The sequence below is a fragment of the Suricata suricatta genome, chromosome 5 (genome assembly GCF_006229205.1).
Source record: "Suricata suricatta isolate VVHF042 chromosome 5, meerkat_22Aug2017_6uvM2_HiC, whole genome shotgun sequence".
In the NCBI taxonomy this organism is placed as follows: domain Eukaryota; kingdom Metazoa; phylum Chordata; class Mammalia; order Carnivora; family Herpestidae; genus Suricata; species Suricata suricatta.
In genome coordinates, this window is record NC_043704.1 from 60,761,095 (window position 1) to 60,784,174 (window position 23,080).

The 23,080-nt window shown below is 40.4% G+C and overlaps 1 protein-coding gene across 2 annotated transcripts in view; it reads right to left on the reverse strand.

Moving 5' to 3' along the window:
* The window catches only part of ZBTB20 (zinc finger and BTB domain containing 20), a 117,032-nt gene that overhangs the window by 64,981 nt on the left and 28,971 nt on the right, over positions 1-23,080 (reverse strand). The window contains exon 1 of one of the 2 annotated variants that reach the window (XM_029939337.1): positions 5,458-5,761. The exons of the other annotated variant lie outside the window; for it this stretch is intronic. The gene's annotated coding sequence lies outside the window, so the exon portion shown is untranslated. Of the gene's footprint in view, positions 1-5,457; positions 5,762-23,080 lie in introns of those variants that run through there. 2 annotated transcript variants of the gene reach the window in all.

Sequence of the window (23,080 nt, forward strand, 5' to 3'; positions counted from 1 at the left end):
CTAGACATGTTTTTTTTTCTTTTTTTGGAAAAAGAGAAATGGTGGGTGCTGTCCGTGCTGTCAGCATGGAGCCTGATGCTGGGCTTGATCTCACAAACTGTAGATGACCTGAGCTGAAATCAAGAGCTGGACACCTAACCGACTGCACAAACCAGGTGTCCCTGACCCCCTTTCTTTAAGCATTTATTGAATGCCTCTCATCAGCGATGTACACTGTATTCACAGAAGGGGTCTCACCAGGTTCTTTCTCCTCTAACACTGAACAAAATGTCAGTATCAAGTCTGGCCTTTTTTGGACCTGACAGGCAATCAGTACGTAGTGACTGGCCATGCTGATGATAGGAGGAACTGGTGATATGGACGGCAGTGGGAATGGCTTCCTTATAAAGGCACAGAGGTTTAAGAACATGTCAGGGACACCTCCGAGGGGGTAAATGAGCAGAACTGATCTCACCTATTTGTGCATTCCAACAAATGTCTGGAGCTCCAGAAACGCTGAAAAATCTGATAATGTGATCATGCTATTTTTACAGAAATTTTAGGATTCTTATGAAAAAGAGGCATATATGTTTATCTAGTGAGTTTCTCCCTATTTGTAGAATACTTCTGAGAACCCACCTTAATTTTTAGCATCATTTACAAGAATCCAATAATTAATTATTATAAAGGAAACTTCATTCCAAAGCAATTTGAGAAGCTTGTTGACAATTAAGAGACATAAAGCAACACTGGAGGGATAAGGCAAAGTTAGAGTTCTCTAAGCTGATTTCAGAGAAACTGAAGAAATGGCAGAATGGTTTGGCTGGAAGGCATCTGACTGTAAATTAGAGGAGCCAGGTCCCCAGCCACGTTTGTTAGCAACTGCATGGCCTTACAGTCCTGAAGCTTCTCTTGAGCCTTACTTTCCTCATCTGTACAATGGGAGTGTTGGATGAGATGATCTTTCAGATTCTTCCCAGTCTAACATTTGCTGATTTTAAAGCAAGGAAAGAAGATGAAGCAATTCCCCCTTCCTCTCATTTTGGTGAGTATGTTTGCTTTCTCCTGATCTGTGTCTCTGTGGCTTGCTTTAGGGTTAGGTTTCTGGATTCTAGATGTTACATAGTAAATAATCACGTCGTTTTCCCCCCTTGTATATGTGGGAATATAATAGGCGAATAACTCTCCCTTTCTTTCAATATCAACGTCTCTTTTCAATCAGATTTACATGTTGAATAAAAACATGATCATCCAGACTCTGAGGAAGATTCTTCCTTATCCTCATCTCAGCCCTCACTCATTCTCATGCAGGCTTATCTGATTGAGTTATCTCTATATTTACGTCCTGGCTATTTTTTCTCTTTCAACTTGTTGAAATCCCTGGTAAGCATAAAGCTGCAAAAAACCAAAACAAACAAATAAAACAAAACAGCTCTGTTTGAATAATTTGCTTCAGTTAAAGCAATGTAAGAAAACACTGTAACACTCAGGGAAAAAGGAAAGCTTTTTAAAATGCTCCTGTATCTTAGAAAAGACCATATAAAATGTTACATCGATGATAGTTTCATATGTTGTTACTGTTTTTTCATTTTTCAAAGAGAATGTTACATATTGGGTTTATAGTCCGTGAACAGACTGGCTATTTCTCCCAATATTCCTCAGGCCACTTCATCCTCAATGCCAAGAGGGCCCAAAGTTTGCTGAACTAGCTTTACATAGACAAAGGAGCCACACAGAACACTCAGTACCTGGAGCTTAAATCATACCCTGACGAGGCACTCCAGCTCCTCGTGACTCGGTCTTTTCCATCTCTCTCTGTTCCTTTGCTGGTTTAATTCTCGTCACCTAGCATGCCCTCTGCTTGCCTCCCTTTACTGCCCAAGATTCCTCCTATCTTTCGGGAGCCACCTAGCTTAAGCCCCATTTCCAGGAAGGAGTGGATGTTGACCCCACTGGGGACCCAGTGATAATTTCCATGGCTCGTGGGTGAAAGCTAGCCCGTGTGACAACCGGGAGTTACTGGCAACACAAATGTAACAAGTGCTCAAAGAACGGCAGAGAAAAAGACTGTTAAGAGTTGCAGGGTCCTCATTAAAGAAAAATGACTTTAAGAACAAGCCCAATATAGACGCCGTGGTACATAAGAGAGAAGCTGTAGCTTTGTAAAGAAGTCAGGATTGTTTTAGAATGGGCCGACCTTTCTTTTCTTTTCTTTTTTTAATAAAGAGGAAAAAAGAACTCTCTTAAAAGAAGAGATTAAGACACCGGATATAGCAACATATAGTGTAATCAAGTTTGACTGTACTAATTATAAAGCTAAAATGTCAAGATTTTAATAGGCAGAATATGGGGCACAGCAAAAACAGGCAGGCAGAGACATGTGTATAGAATCTGAATTTCATCTACCTGCAAACCCCCTCGGTCTGATGGCCACACGAGGAATTATGATAAACTCTGACAGTGCCTCGCTGGGCTTAAGTGGTGGGCCATGATATATTCTGATAGCAAAAGATAGACTGGAGCTCCGAAATGCTGGATGCGGTTATATATGTATATGATTTTATTTATGTGTATATTTTTATATCTATATATACAAACATATATATTTGTATGATGTTTGGCAACCTCACTCGTGGTATTCCTCTGAAGTAGGCATGTGGTAAACATAATTAGCCCATTAAACAGATGGTAGGGCTCTGGCATATCTCACCATATTCTAAAATGGTGGAGCTGTGAGCAGGAACTGAAGAGAAAGTGCAGTTTGATGCACGGTTCACTGCAAATCTCTGTGAATTGCTACTTTCCTAAAGACAATCTGGGTAGGCTGCGTTTGGCTGAGAACTGGGGATGGTTTGGGAAGCTATAAAAATATACAAGGGGACAACTTTTCACATTCATTCAGATATAGTATCTTCATTTTTACTTACTAGGGACATTTTTTGAAAAACAGCTTTTTATCTTAACTCATCTGTGTTCCAAGCAAACTCACAAATTGCTGAGCAGATTAAAAAAAAAAAACAACACACACCCACATGCCAAGTGGAAACACTGGGTAAGTGTGTGTGTGTGTGTGTGTGTGTGTGTGTGTGTGTGTGTGTTTTAATTGTCTTAACAAAGTGCACTATTGGAAAGGATAAAGTTGAGAAGAAGTTTGGTACCATAAACATAAACACAGAGCTATCATTGTAGCCCAGTGATCAGGTACATGCAAAAGCACATGTGATCCGCTTTCACTCAGCTGAAGTACGTGGCTGTGGCGTTGCCGCTCCATGGTGCCGCTGGCTTTAGAGAGCCTGGGATTAAATATACCAGCCCAATTCTTTGTTGACAGAAATGGGGGCTGGCAGGAGGGAAAAGAGTTACTAAAAGTTAAGACTTAGATTTACAAACGTATTTGAACTGGCTTCAAGAAGACATGAAACATCAATACATCTGGAGAATAGAACTTGCACTTGACTGTTCTTTACCATCTGGTCTCAAGAACATTTTCTGCTTGGAAGTTGCATAAGCAATGAAAAAACATACAAAACAACTTCCTGTACCATGTTTTTGGTCATTTATAGTGACGCATTACAAAGTGAACTAGCTAAGTAGGAGTGATGGTGCCTTACTCCAGATGACACTGTACGTTATATAACTAAGATCAATGACAGTGAACATCTTTATTTTAAAAGGTCTGGACTTGAAAAAATATTCACGAATAAATAGCCTTCCTTCTAAGGGGTTTTTCTTGAGTAGTGTTAGCTGGATTCTAGGTTTTTAATGTCAGTGCCAAACTCTCTAGTTTTTTTCCAAATAAAAAAAAAAAAAGAACAAAAACAAGAAAAACCACACTGGGGAATGAAATGTCCCATATATATTTTAATGGCATAAACTTGTCTCTTTAAGCAATAAACTGTAGTTTACACTTTTTTCAGTGCAAAACTTACATGTCCCTGTTTTCATAAACAGACTAAGCGGATACCATTTACATTTTTTCATATGATACAAGGTACTCCTTGTGAGTATCCATTGCTCCTGATTTTCCTTGAGATTTGGACTCAACCCTCACTGCTCAGTCTAAGGGCCATAGGCCAAGTTGCAGCCATTATCTACTACTGTAGCTCACTGGTGTCAATGTCCCAGTTTTTCAGGGCCATCTTCTTCCAAACACCTATGCTAAGTATATTTTCTAGTCTACTTTGGGTTGGAAAACCAGGTAAATAAGTGCTATAGAGACAATACTGCTTGAAAGGAGGGTTTGGTCAGAGACTTCGGGACACTCATTGGATGCTTGAAGGTCTTTATTCACTTCTTTGTGAAGGGTTGTAATTCAGAAATCTGAACTGCCAGAAAATCACAACCTCAACGTTGTGATTGTGTAACACAGAGTGTGACATTTATATTCTTTTATTGCAAGCATTGCTGTTTTCAAAAATGTTGCTCAGTAATCCATTCTTGATTACTTCACTTGTAGGTTTCTGATCCATTCCACTTCACTCCCTGATTTCTGCAGGCAATGTAACTAACATGATAACTTTGACAAGTAAAGAAATAGTACACTCTTAAGGGTAAGGTGAGTCTTGGAAATTCATCATAGGGGCAGAAGCAAAAATATATAGCTAAGTAGGGACATTTCTCTGGACTTCCAATTTCCCTCTAGATTTTCAACAGGACTCTGGCCTTATTGAACATAATGAAAAGGCTTTAAAAATTGTGAAGGTGTTTGTGATAATTTAAGCATTCAGAAAAGTAACATCTGATCCTCTTTTCTCCCGATCCTCCAAAGAGTAAATCCAGCATCATTTACAATTTGTGATAAGACAGGGATTGTGTTGCAATGTACCTTTTTCCTTTATCTCTGAAAATAGATTTTTAAGTAATAGAGATTTTTAGTTTTCTAAGAAAAATAATTGTGTTAAAATTATTGGAGAAGGAAAAGGGAGAACCATGTTTGACCTATAGGAGGGGAAGAAAACCTTTTTGAATACTTTAAAATACACATATCTTATAAGTTAGCAATAATTCTTACTTTGAAGTCAGTTCTCAAAAAACCAGTTGTTAACAGTTTGAAATTTCAGTTCAAAGTACATAAAAAATACTCCATGATGATTCATAGTTTCAGCTTATGTAGACTAGTAGTCTATTTCCTAATTGGTCTGAACTGGTGAAGTTTTATAAAATAAACAGCAAAGCTTCTTAGAGCTACATTTTCTACTTGCTTGATTGATTTGTTAATTCTTGTAACCTGTTTATAGGATGAAAAAATACTATGTAAGTGCTAGGTCTACTTGTTAGAGATTATTTCTGGACAAAGACTGTTTTCAAGAAAGTGTCGACTTTACAGCAGCTAAGGTTACTGCAGACTGAAGCAGAAATTCAGGCATAAACTGGTCTTCTACCAGTTTTCCACAACAGCATTTGAGGACATGGTTAATGAGTTCTGAAATTCATTCACAACATTGTTAATCTTTTAGGAATCTCATAACCTTGCCTGACCTTTTCCATAATCGTGAGAGAGAAGCCTTGATGAAATTAGAACCAGTTGTCTTGTCCTGCCTTCCTTTCTTCTAGTCTTTCTTTTCTTTTCTTTCTTTCCTTCTTTCTTTCTTTTTTTCTTTCTTTCTTTCTTGTACTGGGACAATGAAAAGATTCCACGTTTTGAAATTCCATAGAAGACTAATGATTGAATAATTTTCTCACATCTCTGTTTGCACTTTCGCAGTCTGGTTGCATTGATTTGTGTCTCATAAGTAGACATTTCCTTTGTTGGTTACAAATCAATGCTATAGAACAAACCTGCCAGCACATTCCCACCTCCCCCACCCCTTGCAGTTTGAAAAACAAAGCACAGTTTTCTTCTTAAAAATTAATTTCATTGGTTAGTATATACTAAAAGAAGAGAAAGCCCCAGAGTTTAAAAAACAACAACAACAACAAAAAACCCAATCCGTGGGAACAAGAGCTCCTCCCAAGCTGGTCTCTGCCTCTTTCTCACCGCCTAAAGCAGAGAGCTGCCTAGTGGGAGGGCAGCGCTCCTCTGCCATCGCTCCCGGTGTGCTCTGGTAACCCAGTTCGGGTCCTTGCCTTCATACATCACGAGACTGCCCAGAGCAACACACTGTGATGTCACAGTCAGATATGATTTCATGGCAGGAAAAAAAACCCCAAGAAAAGCAGAAAAGGTTGAATGTATTCTGCTTTTATTCAAATCTTTTAAGAGAGGGCAAAAGGGAAGACATTTTTTTTCCTAAGAGAAAAAGAGCACCAGCTTTCTCATGTGAATGTGAAAACTCAGTTCTGAAGACACCCTGGTGCTTTTACCCCAAGCGGATAAGTATGAATAAAGAAGCACAAAGACGTACTATCATCAATCTGAATGCTACACTTAGCTACAGGTGGAAAGCAGGCAAGCACGATTTGATTTACCTAGATTAAAAGAGCAATTTTCTGTCCTCTTTTTTTTCCATTTAAAAATAGCCAATCGATTTTGGCCTCGCTGTTGCTGACTGTACCAGGTCCGTTTTAATACACCACTGATTAAATGGTAGGCTCATGGCTGAAGGCACTACAGCAGGACAAGCAGGAGCTGCTGAAGGAACAGAGATGGGGAACTGAGGCTGTGGCTCCCGAAAGCTGGGAGGCTCACACCCCGCTCGGCACCGTGCAGGCCACACGACCGCACATCCCCCGTGGACTATGAGGGCACACTGTGGGCTTGAACGCGCTGAGACAGAAATCTGGGATTTGGAAACCTGGAATTCAGTTAAGCTTTTTAATTGTGATCTTAAGAATTACAGGAGAAAAAAAAAATCAAAGTCCTTTGATTTTTTAAAAATACGGCTGTGGGAATATATATTGTGTCCTAAGTTGCAATGACACCTGAAATGAAGGTAGAAATTTGCTTCTCAGAAACCAGCCTATTTAACTGTATCACGAAAAACTTAAATTTTCAGAAGTTACAGAGTAGGGTCATGTACTCAAAGGAGATCTTTAGAGATGCTGGTTGGTGAAACTGCATAAAAAAGAATACAGGACTTTTTATAGGGTGACTATACCCTGGGATTCACTGGGCAGCCCACGGAAAAGTGAGAGCTCCACTAGTTCTGGGAAATAACCATCTGGATTATAATGAGCAAGTACACTTAACCAGAGTGCGTGGCTGGAAAAATATACTGGGGAGGGACTCTTCCAGGTCCGTGTTAAGGAGATCTAATATCCACAAAGGTTTCTTCCAAAACCGCCAAGTCCGTCTGACAGGTGAGGCTGTAGCCCCACAACTGATCCTAGGACACGAGGAATGGATCTGGGAATTTGTGAAATCTAGTTTTTAAAAGTAAATCTTTTTTTTCTCTTGTGCCTACTGCTTGCTCTTCCCCTTTCTCCCCCTTTTTCCCCCCCTCTCTATTATTGTTTACTTAATTTTAATCCTGGCTTAAATGAAGACAGAACTGTATCCAGAGGTACTGTTAAGAAATTTCAGAAAGAAAGATTTAATGAAGCACTTAGAACTTTGGGGAGGAGGAACAGAGAATTATTTAGCGAGAAACGAGGGGAAAACTAAGACATTACATATCAGAATCAGCACGATGGCTGTAGACTAGCTGTGAGAGACACAGATGGTCTGCATTCTCCAGAACAAAAACAAACAGGAAGTAGCAGGGCCAGAGCCCCCTCTCCTATCCATTCCTCCTTCCTTGGTAAACTGGAAAAAAAAAACCCGACAAAAAACACGCAACAAAAAATGTGTTCCGATCAAAAAGTTTTCCTTTAAACACTGGAAAGTGACCAAAGTAAAAGAAACACGAGAGAGCTTGTTCTAGCAGGTAAAATGCCAAAGGGACATCAGATTTGGGGGGAGGAAGAGAAACTGGGGATTAAAACCACACACTTGGGAGAGAAAGCAGGCTCTGTAGCTAACTAATGTAGCACACAGGTGGCAAATTTGAATTCTGGCGGAGAGGGAGGGCTTCACTGTGAGCAGTCCGTTTTCTGAAGGAGGGGTGGGAGGTGCTGGGGCAAATGAATACTGTTGGGGTGCAGAGGGGGCAGGTGACTTAGAGGAGGGAGGCAGAAGGAACAAATTGGGGAGCCGTCTGGGGGCACACTGAATCAATTAGGGTTTCAGTTTGGATGGTAACAAGCTCTCGGGACATGGAAAAAACTGTCACTGGAATGGAGGGCTATTTGCAGAGTGAAAAACGACAAGCTCTTCCATTCCTAAATTTGAATGCTGAAGTACTGCCTAGAGCAGCAAGCATATACATGCAAAACAAAAAAACCCCACAAAATGGGGGTTGAGGGCCAGAGAGGAGGTTCCTGACACACACCTCCTTGCCCACAGCCCTAAACAGCACAGAGCTCTGGCAGGGTAACTGCCAGTGAAACTGGAGATTTACAAGCCTTCCTACAGAGATAAACCACCCCAGGTCCCCTATGACTCCAGGCAGCAGTGAGGACAGTTTTCATGTTCCAAAACTAATTGGACAGTAAGGAGTGTCTGTAAGAGTAAAAGGGGGGTGGGAGTGGAGGATGGAAATAAAAGGGAAAAAAAGTGTCCTTGTTGAAAGTTTTAAATTACAGGCTCAGTAAAAAACTGGCATTCCACCACATCCGGTCTAGTTACCAAATGGAAAAATAGGGTCATTAACATGTTTATTTGAATTACATTAGTCCTTCTCTTTCATATTTAATTTATTCTGTTAGAAAAAAAACACAACACGCTGCATGCTGGTGAAAGGCAGGACTGTAATGGATCAGGGAGCTGAAATGCAATGATCTTTACCCATTATCTACCCTGCTAAGGCTTTCCAGAACTTACTAGGATCATTCAGGGATTCTGCTCTTTAGGAAGAAGGGAAGGGTGCAGAAAGAAGGTACAAATGCCTCTCGGTTATTAAAATAATACTGCAACATGTTCATATTAAGGAGTGGGAGTGGGATTTGACTATGAAAAGGAAGTTCAGGAAAAGAAGAAAACTGACGTCTTCTCTGGATTGAAAGTCCAGACAAGATAGATGTTAGGCTTATGGAACCTCCACACAGTGTGGCTAGTGAAGAACAGTGAGAAATCTCTGTGTGCTTGGTATTCTGGGCATTAAAAGGTCAAATCTTCAGGGTGATCTCATGAGCCTTGCCATTGTCCAAAACAGTTTAAATCAATTTAGTAGAAGCAAGTATAATGCAACACATTTAAGGGAAAATGGAAGAAAGTTTATTTTTGGTGTCCAGAGATGACCTGGTTATCATTGTGGTAGTGGCATGAAAAGGACATAAAACTTGCTCTACGATTTACTAGCTACACTTGTACACATAATTTAATTCAATCAGTTTTCCTCATCCATAAAATGGGCACGCGAACAGAGTTGGGAAGAGAGATGATCTGTGTGAAAGTGCCCTCTAAAGCACTGCACACATGTAAGATATTCCTATTTCCTGAAGACTGTGGTGCCCAGTACAGGTTGAACAGAATGCCAAATATCCTTAGAAACAGGATTGGAAACAAAGCAAAAAAGGCTCTGACAAAGCTGAGGAGGACACGGGTCTCCTGTCTCAGTGCTGACTGAGTGTATGACTTGCTACCAGCAGGGATTTCTCACCGGGATGTTGACCTTGGGTTCACGGATTGCTGCCACCGTAGGTTACCACCCACTCTCAATGAGTCATATAAAGTTCAAATCTTACTTCGTGCTAGTGATGCTAATGTGGAGGTAAGTAGCTTTAGCTCGTTAGTGGCAGGTTTCTGCTGGCATTGTGGAAATGGTAGCCCCAGCTTCTCACTGCAACCCAGGCCAGCCAGTCCATCCTCAGCTGGGTTCTGGGCCCCTGAGTGCACCAAGTCCGGCTTCCAGTTCCAACAGAACAAAATGGGCTAGGCAAGCATGGCCTTGTACCTCTTCTATAGCAACTCCAAAACGAGTAAACATTTCAGTCTACCTTTTCCTTAAGGCAAGTTTCTCACTTTGCTACAGACAGAATCGCAGTTTCTGTGACATTTCTTCCTTTTGGTCTTGGGTGGATATTTTGCCAGCTGCTTGTAAGCTGAACCTTGGCCCAAATATAATTGCATTCACATTAAGATAATTCCGGTTTGAGCCCAAAGCCTCCTTAGGATATAATTTTGACAGAGGAAGGGGACAGTTAAATCGCAACAACTCTAGAAGACAGTGTTAACTGGTATGTGCGGCAATGTTTCTGTAGGAAGGGCTTTAACATACGCAGACATGCTTACATCCATATGAACAGGAGAATGATCAGAATCAGTTAAATAATCATGATACAAGATGAGGATTTCCACCCATAATGATCAAATCCAGAAAGGGATATGGTGGTACATGTCTACAAGGAAATGAAAGCCTTGGTAAAGTGATTATAGATTTGTTTATCTGATTCTAAAATACATGAATTAGAAGTCATCTTATTCTTTAAAAGAAAGAGTTTAAGACAAAGTAAAAAACTACTTTACACAATAGGGAGTAAACTTAGAAAATTCAGTAGCTGTTGACACCAAACAGTATCACAAAGGCTTCGCTAAACTCATGGATGAAAATTCAATAGTGGTTTATTCATGGAAACTAGGATGTTTGAGGGAAAGTCCCTCTAATTCTTGAAATTAGCAACAAAGACAATTGTGTCTTACATGACAATTTCCTGGTCCTGTAATACAAAGGTGAATGCTGAGGTGAGAGGTCCATGGGACCGACTCAGTGGGGGGGTTTCCTATAACCATACGGTCATAAAAACCAGGGGCCAAATGTAGTACTGATACTAGGCATGTTGGGCCCAGAAGTGCCACACATTCTTAAACCTGCTGTCACACATATGATCCTGCCTAAGCCATGTCATACCGCTCCCTCTCTGCAACAGCTTATCCCCCTATTACACATGAGAAAGCTAAGGACCAGAGAAGTTCAGAGAGGAAAAGTAATTTAACAAAAGCCACACAGCTCCTAGGTGGCACTCAGGATTATCTGTTCCCAAAGCTGTGCTACCACACTGCTTCTGTTTTCTGCCCAGTAGCCTGACACAGTAACAGCTTAAGATGAACCACGGTAACCTATTAAAGCTATTTGGTCTTGCTTTTCATTTCCCTCAGTATCTAAACAATGTGTGCAGTAGCTTCTTGCTAAGAAACCACATAAATATCTATGGGTTTATCTGAAGATGTCTCCAGCTCTCATTAAGAGGGAACAAGAGAAGCAAGCAGATCATGAGAAGGTAAAAACATGTAGCTACCAACACATTCTGCTATGGATTACTACAGAGTACCACAGATGACAATGTAAATGAACAGCAATGTTCTCGGTCAACTGATCCAGAGATTCACTCTTAGTTTTTGTAATCTAAACCCATGTATTTCAATGAGAGTGTCATCTAGGAAGTGAATGAGTATCATGAACTCCAACAACTTCCTTGATTGACTAGTTCTTTTTTTTTCTTAAATTTTTAATGTTTATTTTTGAGAGACAGAGTGCGAGCAGGGGAGGGGCAGAGAGAGAGGGAGACACAGAATCTGAAGCAGGCTTCAGGCTCTGAGCTGCCAGCACAGAGCCCGATGTGGAGCTCGAACCCAGGAACAGCAAGATTATGATCTCAGCCAATCATGGCTGAGCCACCCAGATGCCCTTTGATTGACTAATTCTAATGCTGAATGGGTTATCAAAATGTAAGATGAAAAGGGCAAGAAATTTCTGGGTGGTAAGGAGAAGCATTGAAAGGAGAAAAGAAATTAGCGAAGTCCAGAGTTTACTTTTCTAGATGCTGAGTGATCTAATCCTCCTGAGCTTGGTTTTCTCCATATTTTGAAGAGTGTAAATTCAGTTGCAGGAGATTCTGTGACTAATGTGAGACTGTTGCTAACCTAAAGGCTGTGATGACATATTTAAGGAGCTTTCAGTCCCTCATAACAGAAATAAAAGGCTTTTCAAAATTGTTTATGCCTTTGAATATGTTTGTATATTTGTATCTTAAATTCTGTCATCGTAAAATGAGGCCAGTTTTTAAAAACAGATTCAAAATTATTGTATATATTTATAAGTGAATAGGCACTATGAAAAATTCAGGTAAAACTAAATCACCTATAATCTTTTTTCTAGGGTTTTCTTTCTTTTCCTTCTTCACATTTCTGTTATTCCTCTTACCCCCACCCAGAGGATTTTAGCACAGACATTAACAGGTTTCTGTAACACTAACTGACAATTCATTGCTTTCACCAATTTACCCCTAGAAATGGGCTCTTCCAAGTAGGGACTATCACCAATGAAAAAATCAGTGTGGGTTGATATTATTTAGAAATGACTGAAATAATTCTCTGAGAAGAAATTCTTTCATTCTTTCAGAACACTTCCTATTTAAAGACTTACTTTCCCTCAACACTAATTTGGCAATCTCTCTGCAAGTAAGGCTTGGGACTGTGGTATGACTGACCCTGGCCAGGCTATGTCATGGTGGCCTTTCTTAACTGAACTGAAGGAACTGGTCAGTGCCAAAGAAGAAAAGGAAGTATGAGGAAATATCAGGGCCAGAAAAAACTTCTCAACGAAGACCTAAAATGTACTAAAAGGCTCACAACATCATATACTGACTATACTCTCTTCTCCTTCCATGCAGCAATCTTGACTCTAGTACTTAATTTTCATAGCCTCTTCCTAATGATAAGACCCCAGTGAAGACTGGTTAGCTTAGCTCCTTGTTTTGAATCCTGACAACCCTAAGTTGCTGGGGGTGATCTCTGCTTGGCTCAGGCTTTTTGCCTTGAGGGGGGTAGGGGAAAGGCATATAGTGGACAGAGCATTAGGGTGATGACCGGCAGCTCTGAGCTCCACTTCTGGCTCTTGATGCTAATGAGACAGAATGGGCAAAATGGACAGAATGACTGAACTGTCTAGGCTAAATGCCTTCCTCTGCAAAGTGAAGGACTCCTTTCAGGTCTAAAGTTCTGATTTTGTGAGTCTTGTCTGGTTGGTTTTCTTGGTCAGAATGTGGGTTTCATGAGGTTAACATCATAAATTCAGTTCTCATACAAATAAGATGGCCTTGGATAGTGCTTCACACATAGTACTTGCTCAATAGATACTTGTTCCCTGAATACATGTCTTGGTATAAAGAAAAACTCTATCTCATAATCAAAGATTCTACTTTAGGCTAAAATGGAGAGCTGTCAAGAGAGACCATAGGGCTTGGTACCAATGCATCCAAGCCTGTGGGAAAAATAAGTTGAAACATGGGTCTCACTAATGTTGAGCCAGTGGTATTGCTGTAGCTAGTGGTGGTACAAGCACAAGGTTACCATTTGTTACTCTTCAGATCGGCTGAGAGCATACTTCCAAAAAGATATTAATTCCAAGAGGATTCCCCAAATTTAAGATGACATGAAGAGCTCATCAATTCCTCACAACGTTCAGCTGAGGTATGGAAATTACAGATAATTTCCTCTCCATTTCCCTCATGAGAAAAAAGAAGGCTGATTCTATTGCAAGTCACCTTAGTTGCTGCAGTGGTGGGAAACAAGCCAACCGGTAGTAAAGCTCTACCTCTTTGTAAAGCATTTGAGCATAGACTTTGCCTATGTTCAGGATCCCCCGTGATTTAGGCAGCAATCACGTGCCTCAGATGATGAGACTCTTGTCTCACGTGAACATGTAAATTAACCGAGACAATATCAACCACCTCATCATGTGGTCAGATATTCCGTAATTTGAATTCTTCACAAACTAGAAAGAGGAATTAGAACTGGGAAGGTGAAAAATCAGACATTAGAATGAGTAGTCTGGGGTCATAAATGTTCTTTGACATCTTCAATTTTGCTTCCAGTATTATGGTTTTGCTTGGCTTTCTTTTGTCTTTGGTTCCCTGAGTGGACTGTGTTCCCCTTCTCTCTTTCTAGAACCTGGCAGAGTGTAGACATGGAGGGTGCAACCTGGTCACAGGGTGTGGATGGAGCTCCTCTCGTGGCCTGCAGAACAGGCCCACTGAGTCTCACGTCTCCCAGCAGCAGTGACAAGTAAACACTTCATTTTAGTAGCTCTGCTCTCCTTCCGTGGGTGCCGGTCTTCACTGTACACAAGCACTCCCCCCTCTCTTCAGGGGGTGCTAACTCAACCATCAAAATACCAAAATGTGCTCTGGTTTGAAACTTGGTGCACAGAGTCCCAAGCCCCAGAATGACTGTGGTTTGCTTCCAAATTTAAGAAAATATTGAGTTTTGTAGCTTATTTGTTTACTGTTTTCAAGTATGTCGGAGGAGTCCTTTAAACTTTCCATAGGAAAATGTACTAAAAAAGACATGCCATTTTAATACCTTTAATGATTCATTCTGAATTTCAGCACGCCACTGAAAGGACCGAATGGTGAGAAAAAAAAGAGTTTATTTGTTTTATTTTCTTACCAAATACAGATGTTTTGACCACTTGGGTCCTCATCAGAGTTAAAAATATTGGTGTGTTGTAACATAATAAAATAAAGGCGTTAACTTCTTTGTATTGTTCCTTCTAGTGATGTGCAGAATGGATTAATGAGTTCTTGTTTTTTGGCCCCTGTATAACTCAAAAACTCATTTCAACTTAAATAAATTAAGTAAGTAATTAGTTCATAATATGGCCTAATCACCTCTGGTATTTTGAAACAAACAAAAACACAAAAATGGCTGTTGCACATTTGTACATAATTACTTCCGTATAAAATACCCGTGTGGGTTTTGTTACAGGTGACATAAATTTCCAGGGTAAGCTTTGTTCGTGAGAGAAACCTGGGCTATGGAATTGTGCAGACTCTGTACCCTTCCCTCCTATTTTCCTAAAGAAAGACAGTCTGTGGAACTACATTCCTGCTTTCTTAATTGGCAAAGGAGAGCACTTTTTATTTCAAAAACTCTGGAGAATAGGTTACTTCCTACGAGCTCAACGGATGTTAATAAAAGAATAGTATCATTTCTAGAATTTCTGCAATGTTCAATTTCTGCTCTTGGAGTCTGAACAGTTCTTGTTTGCATACATGTCTATCTGGGGAATGCTCTTGGTGATCAGGACAGCTTATGGAAATCCTTCCAGATGAATATACCCAATAGAGCAAAAAATTGTGCTATGTCTCTAATGTAAAGAAAAAAAAAGGACTTTTTAACAACTGTGTAATTGTGAGTTCTAGCCTTAAAAGAACTTTCTTGGCTTAGATTTCTTCCAACCTCCCTCTCAGATACTTAATAATCAAAGTATATGCCAAGAAACTAATGATGCAAACCAGCGTATTGCACATAAACTTGGGCCTCCTTTCCATTGTGTAGTGTGTACAGTGTGACTAAGATTGGGCCCAGAAAGTCAATGATAGAAAAGAGATGATACAACATGATACACAACAAGGTGCCACTATCTTGGGGGAGAGTCAAAGATCCATTTCTCAGCCTTCATAAAGTGGGATACAGAGCCCCAGTGTAGGTTTGGAAGTTGCTAGGCTAATCCGACAACCAGCTGCAAAAGGAAGAAGGACCAAGCCTTCATTAGTAAACACCCAGGTCATTTGCTTGGCATGAGGCCACTCCGTGTCAGCCGCAAACCTCACAGCTCTCCAGGTGATATGATATTACCATGTATCTGTACTCCCTTTTGAGTTCTGACGTGGAAACCTATGCACAAATACAAATTCTTCCCTAAGCTGTGGCAACATTATGGATGTCACTCATTTTAGAATTTAGACCAATGTTCTTTTGGATGTTTGACCTGGGAAAGCTTCTCCTTTAGCTTTCTGATTCATGCAAATCCACCCAGTGCAGTGCTGTGACTGTTGCTAGTTGTGGCCGTTCATTCACTCAGTGATGCCTTAAACATAGTAGAAGATCAATAAACCCTTGCTTTCCAGAATAGAACTGGCCTTATAGTAAGGGAAAAGGGAGTACAAATGGAGTTCTGGATGAACTTGAAGGAGGACTAATAGATGTGGAGTATATTAAAAAAAATTCAAGCAGTGAAAACAGTTGGGTTTTGATACAGCTTCCCAGGGGAAGTAGTGGAAGTTTCATTACTCAGGGCATTTTAAACTAGAATAGACAAAACACTAGTGGGGTATGTTGAAATAAAATATGCGTAGTCCGTCTGTGAATTAGTGTTTACTTTCAATATAATTATAAGTGAAGCAACACTGTAATGGGAATTTTTCATACACACGAAAGGGATGGCTACTATGTTTCCACATCGACCATATGTTGCACATATTGGTCGGTGTGGATGTGTATCCCTACTGCCCTCTAGTGGATGAAATGCAAGACCTACCTGATCAGACCGATCTAACAAGCTACTATGGCTTGGGGGTATATCAATCCTTAATCATTTAGGGCAGAAAGAAAATAGCTGTGTTGATGCATTTTCCATCAAATTATAAAATTGAAGGGCATTAAAAACAACAGAGTCAAACTCTGTAATTAAGACTGCCATTTAATGTTTGTTCGCACACGGTATTCATTTCTGGGTATCCCTGCCAAAGATCCATTGTGTAATGTTGTCCTCACATGACATTAAAAACACCAGTTCCCTGGAAAATGTAAAAAAGAAACCGTGCTGCCTTGAAATACATGGAGTTCACTTTTGGAAACAGAAAATTAATACAGATGCAGTAAGATAATTTGGAACACAAATAATGGCTAGAAGAAACTTGAAAATCAGGACTGCTCCTTAAATCTAAGCAAGCATATTAGCCATCTATGGGTGTGCTGGCTCACACTCAGAAGAGGCCAGGCAAAACAGGCTGTAGAACATGGAAGCTGATTTGCAAAGGACTGACTGAACCCACTCTTCTCTATAGTAATGGGGCAGGAAAGTAAGTCTAAACACACATTTTCTGGGATACATATTTAATGCTCTCATATTTAGGCAGCTTTTTAGGTATAGAAGATTCCAGATGTCCTACTCCACCAAAGAAAGATACGGATCTGCAGTGTGGTATCATTTTGTCATTAAGTCATGGGGTAAATCTGAAGGCAGTTCTCTCTGTATAATATTAATTATTTTAAAGGATATGACTTGGTCACTAAATTAAAGTCTACACTTAGCATGTAAAATAATCCTCCTAAAATACTGAGAGAAAACAGTGGTACAATTTGAGTTGTGAAAACAACTGATATACTGGGTTGAGTGAATGCAGTCTGAACGAAGAGACACAGATCCTGCATGCTGAGTGCAGCCAGCCAATGGCCACTACTATGAACATGGAGGAAAGAAATGGGCTAATTATTTAAATATCATAAATTATTAGAAGCTGGTGATGTGGGGCTACATGTACAATTGAGGGGAGGGGATCTAGTCAGGCATGGAGACAGATTGCTCCCTTTCTGTTAGTGACGGTTTTCACAGTACATGAATTGGTAAGGAATGATGGTTTAGCTAGGAAAGGTAGATTCCAAAGAACTTCTTTTCAACTTAGGAAAAAAACAAAACAGCATCAGACCTACCTAGATACAGGTGAAAAACAACACAAAAATCTCTTATTACCTGAGTGACCTAGAAGAAAATCTGACCCAATAAATATCCTGGAAGCTTGGGTTTTCAGCTCCATCAGATTTCCATACAGCAATTAGCATCTCTATAGACAGATGACTGGAAGCCCCAGGAGAGTTGGGGTAAGCAGTATGGGCCACAGGGAAAAAGTACAGCCAATTTCCTACTTAGCACCACGGACAGAGCTGTCAGCAGCGAGAAACATCCCTGGAGTTAAAGAAACACAAAGAAATCAGGGCTGCGTTTTAAAGATGCATCTTATCCGCAGTCTGACTGGTTTGTGGAATTGTGTTGGAATTGTGTCCCACTGCTTCCCCATGGTGCAGCCGTTGGAGCAGAACAGGGCTAGCTCTAAATAAAAACATGTCTTGCCCACCTGTACATGTGGATGAAGGCAAGGTTGATCTAGGAGAATGATGTCTCCTTGACCTTTCTCTGTCACTTTCTGGTTTTGAAAAATCACAGTACTCTGAGGAATAATATCCAAGCTTTTCCATGACAAGATGAGCCCACATGTATTTCAGCCTTAGGATCTCTAGGGCACAGAGATTGCTATGGGGCAGAACTAGGGGAGAGAATAAGTAAATACAACTTTAAAGGGAAGTCAAGACCCTCTATTCCATCTCCTGTCATGGCAGTTCACAAATCAGACCCTCTTTTTCCTCTCAGTTCTGGTCTTGACAAGGTGAAACGACTGCTTGATTTTGTATCTGAAGAACAGAATCTGGGAAATTAATCCCTCTCGCACCTGAGCAGCGAGTGAGTCTGCTTTTCTGCCCTGCTGGACCTTGATGTGGAGCCCTCGTTTTATGAAGGACAGAATCCTGGCATGAGCTATCTGGCATCAAATCTCACTGTCACTTGCTGAGGATTTGGACTCAAAGCTTTTCCTATTTGACTGTTAATAAGAAACTTACTATTTCTAAAAAGAATCTGATGGTAGGAAACTTCAGCGTTGCAGTTTTAATATATGTATTTTTAGGGTTTTCTTTTGGATCTTTTGTTTCTTGGTCCTTTACGTCCACAAGGAAGTTTATGGAAGGTATCGAGGGGAGGGGAGACGGAACCTGGAATTTCTGTCAGTTTACTACACATGGTCACCGAATGGTAAAGTCCTCACTTTAAACCCCAGCAAGACAAGATAAACTCTGTCTGCCCAGCAGCCTTTCAGAGGCATTAAGGGTAAGAGAGAAGGTAAGTAATTCACTATGCGTCCCCATTTCTATAATGGGGAAGGACGTCTTGATACATTTACAATACTCCTCTGGGGATATTTCATCAGTTATACCTAAACTCTAATGGACAATAATTGATTTGAACTTTCCACTTAGCACAGAGCTGTAAACAGCTTCACTGCAGCCGGCAGCAATGAGCCGACGTTTTGTAAAGTGGAGAGAGATTCAGAAAACTTTTGTACTGGGTCAGGCCGTAGTCTAACAGCTTTTGTATCCAGGGAAGAAACAGTTTGTCCTCCTGGTTTTAATAGCTGGGCTAATCGAGTTTCAAGCCTTCAGTAGGTATAGGTTATCTTTTGAAGGCATTCCATTTTCACCCCTCACTATTATGATGGGTTTATAATCTAGCCGTAAAAATGCACTTGTGATTTAGACATACATCAAGACCCACTCAGAAACAGAACTTTCAGAATGCTAATTTCCTGACCAAGGGAAAAATAAGACATTATGGTCATTTTAAGACTGTGGTAGTTGTTGTTTTTCAAACTCTCTGTGGTTGGTGAACCTCTCAAGGAAAATATTCCCTCTCCCTCAGTGTCCCTCATCTGGTTGACATCTGTCTCTTATCCTCCAGCCCACCTCCACTTTGTCTCTGGCCATATCGTCATGCAGCCAGCCTCTCACAGAATGACCTGAAGACCAATCTGCTGCAAGGAATGGGCTGAGCATGAGTGTGTCTCTGTCCTACAGCTTCTGTGGGTCCCTCTCCAGCCTTGCGGGACAGTTTGGAGAATTCTTATTCTTTTTAAATCAGTTTTCCCTCTCCCTCTGGCATGGCAGCAGGGTAAAGAGTGAAGAGAAATAAAAGACTGCATTTTACTTAAACTACTGTGTTGTCTGCATAAACTGGCTTTCCCCCACCTTGTCCTGGGGATTTCTCACGATGGGATTCAAAGCACAGCAGGCAGCTGGTCTAAGACAACAAAGGACAGAGGCCCCCTTGGAGTTGCTGCTGCCCCTTCTCTGGTGTCAGAGATCTACAAACTCCTTGGGGGTGAAGCAGGGCCTTATGTAAGCACCAGTTAGAGCTCTGTCAAAACCCTTTTGGTCCGATGTGTGAGGAACACACTGTAAGAAGGTACATTTTGTGAACATATCGCTCCCTGTCATTACTCACTCACCTCATGTGAGTTTCACACAGAATATGAAATGTTTGGTAATTCAGCTGATGAGATTGTAAGAGCAAAAACACTTCATTGTCAGAGAATAGATTTACCCTCCACCCAGATTGTGGCTCCCCTTCTAGAAATCTACAGGAAAAACAGGAGACAATCAGACAATTTGTATGGTGTTGTCTAGATTCTGAAGTGGATTAAAATAAAACGAAACATAACTTGCTCCACGTGTCCCTGAAAACAACACTCTGTGGATAGAGAGAGCCTGGTTCTGGCCTTGATTTTACCACGGACTGGACAGGTAACATTAAGCACGGCACTTAAACTTAGGGAGGCTTTCCCTTTTCTGTCCATTCGTATTCATATGTGTATTCATTCGTATTCATGTGCTGACGAGATAAAGGAAATGAGATGATAAGCTACTGGACGCCAAGTTGTTATATGTACTTAAGGTCAGTCACATTAGAGTGGCATAACCAATGACTGACCATCATCAACGTTCACTGCATCTCATCTCCTCTTGGGCAGATGCAGCATGGAAATGGCGTCTCCTGTCTCTGGCTGCAAGCGCCTCGCCCCACCCATGCTCTTCTCCAGGCAAACCCTTTTCTCCCAACATTTTACTTACTATTTGATCTTTAAATCTAAATTGGCATTTTCGAGTTTGGTTTTACCAATGTTTAAAACTCACTTAGTTTTCAGTTAAGTGACCAAGACCCTTTTTTAACAGCAAGCTCCCATGGAACACTCTTTAACCACAAAATTTCATAGAGTGGTACCCAGTGTACCACTTTCTCAGTGATCAACAGCTTACCAAGGATTAGTCCGTGAGGTGTTTATATTGCAAACCGTCACTGTATCAGGTTCAGCTCTCATAAATTGCACTAAGCATAAAATGTGCTTTACAAATAAAATGATGACAAAAGTTAACAAGAAATGGATAACTTAAATTCACCCTGTGTTTTATATCAACCTTGGGATTCAAAGTTCTGTAATTAATGGAATGGGAAAGAGCTTAGAGAGGGTTCAGGGCAAAGGTCAAAGAACTTTCCCTCCTTCCTTGCCCCAAATATTTGAAGAGGTGATTTGATAATGGTTATCAGTAAGATGATGTGTTAATAGATGTTCTATATCTATAATTCTGATTAAACATTTAAAAAGGGGGCTTAAGAAGCATCGGGATTTGATTTAGCTAAAAAATTCTGACATATTTTAGGCAATGTTAAATCCTCATATGAAGTACAGTGATGTCCTATTATAAGTTTTATGAAATACATTTCGTCGGCTTTTGTCTGTAACAATTTAGGCAAAATGTTGCTAGAAGGCAGGGCAGCTCAACCAAATGAGTTCTAGACTTTGGCTTTTTATGAAAGTCAAAAATGAGTCGTAGAGCTTATCTTGAAATATTCTTTCACAGAAAGCATATATGGAACACAATGACTGAAACTGCCCATATGCTAAGCCTGACTACTGTCACAGGGAATCAATCTCATATGGACTGTTTAATTCCATCATCGATTGGTCTTTATAAATGCTTGGCAGAGGTCAAGGAAACAAATTTAATCCCCATAAAACAAATAAGAGATTTCCTTGTTTGCTTTAAAAAAATGACATTTACTGATATTTTTCTTTGTAGTATTCAGCTGTATGCAGCCATATTGTAATTGTCATATAATAACCTTAATTCAGGGACACATCTTTTAAAACAATGTATTATTCAGCAATCTCAGGTAAACGTGTAATTGAGGAGTAGAAAAGATGCACACAGAGACAAGTAATCATAGATACAAAGCATGGTGAATTTCTCTGCCATGCACTTCACACCCCAACTCATTTCACAGGGAAACTAGAGAAGGGGCAGAACCATTTCTATTATGATAATTCACAAAGGGAGGCCATATAGATATGCATGCAAAGTCTCTCCCCACCTCTCCATTTACATGCCAGGATTTCAACTCTGCGACACTGAGTCCCTTCATTTAGCCAATTAGTCTTTCCAGCTTCATGTAATGCACGCCAAGAAGAAGGAGAAATAGAAGTGCTGACGTTCACTGCTTTGAAAGTTGCTATTCTAATGCCAAAGCTGCCTCTTGAGCAATTTCCAGAATGTATTAACATGGAAGCAAAGCTCTATTCCTAAAGACATAGATCACATTATGCAGGGGAGCCCCCTTCAATGTGTCACAATTGCACTGATTCTCCTCCATCCCTTGCAAGACCTTAACAGTTGTAGTTAGCATGGGCTCAAGTTTATGGTCCTTACTCAGGCAAAACCTAGGAGGTCTTCCTGAAGAAAAGGGGCCAATTTAAAAATATTTAGCAAGCAAAGCATGTTTTTTGAATTATGCATTGGCCAAGTCTTTGGATGGCTGTACTGAAGACAGCCAGTCAAGGTCCAGGGCAAACCAGTTTCTCAGATTAGGTTTGAGTGAAGGATTTTATATTTTGTTTTGTTTTGTTTTAACCAACTATGTCTAGGTTCAGTTTTAATTATTGTAACTCAAGCAGTCCCTAGAATTTCCCCTCACTATTAAGGACCAAGTTGAAGAGTTGATATTTGGGTAAAATATAAATATGCCTGTATGCTTGCAAAAATGTACAGATGTGCATCTTAAAGTGCCCTCTTCCACGTGTGGTTCAGATACTTAGCAGGGAATGAGAAGTTGCTCTAAACTACTCAAAAGGATTCGTTCTCCTTCTTCTGGTTGACCGTTCTGGCCATAGCTGAAATAGTGACAGTGATTTTAGTATCACTTTTTCCTTTTCTCTCTCATCAATAGATTTACACAAGTCACTTTGTGTTAGCCTGGCCCAGTACAGTTTCAGCCTTTCTTTGCTAAACTCCTGACGTTTGCAAGAGGTGACTGGACAAATCCTTCACTGAGGCAGCAGAGCACAGTGGCAGGAGCACTTGACTATGATCAAAGGCTCCTAGACCTGCATCCTGGCTCTTCTACATGTTATGAATTCTTCTGCTTTTCTCTCCTAGGCCTCCTTTGCCCCCAGACCCAGAATTTGGGCTTTGGCTGAGATTATCTTGCTTGAAGACTCCTTCAAGCTTGTTTTTTCCCTAAAAAGCTTCTTAAAATGGCTTCCTTTTTTGTCTTTGATCTATAGTTTAAAATCTTGACTCAACCTTCAATTATTCCCTCACTCTTCCTTTACTATTTCTTAAAGAAGCTGACATGCCTACAGTATTTTCTTTTTACAGTCATGTATTTGAGGGGTCCATGCACTCCACTGTCATTTCCCATAACCTACATCTATTAGTTAGGGTTAAGTTAACCAACAC